This window comes from Macrobrachium rosenbergii, chromosome 42 (genome assembly GCF_040412425.1).
Source record: "Macrobrachium rosenbergii isolate ZJJX-2024 chromosome 42, ASM4041242v1, whole genome shotgun sequence".
NCBI lineage: Eukaryota > Metazoa > Arthropoda > Malacostraca > Decapoda > Palaemonidae > Macrobrachium > Macrobrachium rosenbergii.
Window position 1 is genome coordinate 32,164,236 of NC_089782.1, and position 2,500 is coordinate 32,166,735.

The following is a 2,500-nucleotide window of genomic DNA, read 5'->3' on the forward strand; positions in this document are numbered from 1 at the left end:
TATAACCATGATAGCATAATGGAGTCGCGAAAAGACTTTGAAAATGATTTAGTTCTTCCTTAGGAACCATGACGTTCATATATAGGTAGATAGATAGATAGAGAGATACAAAATGTATAGGCTATATTTTCATGTTACCTTTAAACCCTGACATTCATAAACCATTGAAATTCTTTAGAGTTAAACATTTCAGTAATTCATATTTCCATGTTACTCTTGAACCCTGACATTTCTAAACCATTGAAACTCTCTAGAGTTTCATGGGTTTAACTCTTTAGAGCTAAACATTTCAGTAATTCATATTTTCACGTTACTCTTAACCCCTGATATTTATGAGCCAGTGAACTCTTAGATCTATTCATCTCTAATTCATATTTTCATGTCATTCTTAAACCCTGACATCTACGAACGAGTGCAACTTTTTAGACCTGTCCATCCCAGAAAGACATGTTTCATGTTACCCTTAAACAGTGATATTTAAAGCCCTGGGCCCCTAAGGGCTAAACATACTTTCTTCTTGACGTAATATGTTAGTTTTGTCTTTGATAAATTCTTTGATAAACAATTTATCAAAACACGAAGAAACGAAGATCAAGGAGGTAGAGAGTATATTATATAAGTATGATTGCAAGGTAAACTGCATATATGCAGTTTATTTATTTGTTAATCTGTTTTTCCCTTTCTAATAACTTGTCTTTTTTGTCTATATTTCCCATGACCTCCTGTTAATTCTTTCAAATGAAAACCATGATATTCTTTGGAAGCTTGAATGTCATGTCAATGGCCCCATTTGTTGACCTGTTCTACTGTATATGAATAAGTTCGTCGTCTGGATAATAATAATAATAATAATAATAATAATAATAATAATAATAATAATAATAATAATAATAATAATGTTCTTTGGAAGTTTGAAAGTCAAGTCAATGGCCCCGTTTATGGGCTTGTTCTATATGAATAGAGTTCTTCTGAAAAAAAATAAATAATAATAATAATAATAATAATAATAATAATAATAATAATAATAATAATAATAATAATAATAATGTTCTTTGAAGTTTGAAAGTCAAGTCAGTGGCCCCTTTTGTGGGCTTGTTCGATATGAATGGAGTTCTTCTGAATAATAATAATAATAATAATAATAATAATAATAATAATAATAATAATAATAATAATAATAATAATAATCTTTGGAAGTTTGAATGACAAGTCAATGGCCCCTTTCATGGGTTTGTTCTGTATGAATAGCGTTCACGAGAGATATCTCAGAGAATACAAATCAATCTACAAAGATGTTTTGAAAAACTGTTAAATGTAAAAATTGCTAAATGTTTAGAAATCTTCCTCACTTATTACCATGGCCATATTCTCTCCCATGTGGTTTTGAACTTACTGCAAACACTGAGACGATGTCAAACTATACTGTAGCAAGGTCACCGAAGGCCACTGACTCCTGTCTGGGGGATTTGTGTTGGTGCTATAAAAAAGAAGAAGATGATAGTAGGTTTGGGGAAGTACAAAGACCCGTAGGAAGAAGTTGCTTGCTAGTTGAGCCTTTGTGTGTTTGTGTGTATGTGTGTGTGTGTGTGTAGGGTCTGATTCCAAGGAATTGCTGTTACAGATACACCTACAGTAATTAGAGTGCTACTTTAACCCTAAATAAAATAAAAACTACTGAGGCTAGAGGGCTGTAAATTGGTATGTTTGATGACTGGAGGGTGGATGAGCAACATACCAATTTGCAACCCTCTAGCTTGAGTAGTTGTTAAGATCTGAGGGCGACAGAAAAAGTGTGGACAGAAAAAAGTGGGGACAAAATAAAGTGCGGACGGACTGACAAAGCCAGCACAATAGTTTTCTTTAACAGAAAAATAAAAATAGAAAATTGCCACAAGCACAGAGTTGGGACAGTTGCAGTTTGTGTAATAAATAAATACTTTTTTATCGTGTTAATGTTGCCAGTTGGTTGCCAAAATACAGTCTAAATAGTTCTGGGAAGTGTAGAAGGTATGCAGTTTACATGACTCAGTTGTGAAATACGGAAGAATATGGAAAATGATAAAAGAAAGTACAAAGTTGGGACAGTTGCAGTTTGGGCAATAAATAATTCAGTACGTCTAAACAGTCTAGGGAAGCTGTCAGCAGTTTGGCTGACAATCCTGGAATGTGAAAATCTACGTAAATCATTCAAAGGACGAACCATGTCAAGCGGCTGAGTTTGGCGGGATTTCTTGCAAAACCGGACCCTTAGACATTTGGAGGGGGCTGGGGTGAGCCTAGGGAGGCGGCGGGGGCGTGGTAATCACACGTGCGTTCGAATTGGTCTGATCTGGTTTGAAAGCATCTGCGAGTGTAGCTAGTTTGATCCAGTGCAGGCAAAGGAATTTTGTTTTTGCCGTGCAACTGAAACTTCAGGAGTTCAAGCGAAGATGCAAGCAGTGTTACCCTAGTGCTATATTCTCCATTCATTTTAGTACGTTTTTGTCTGTTTACTAATTTG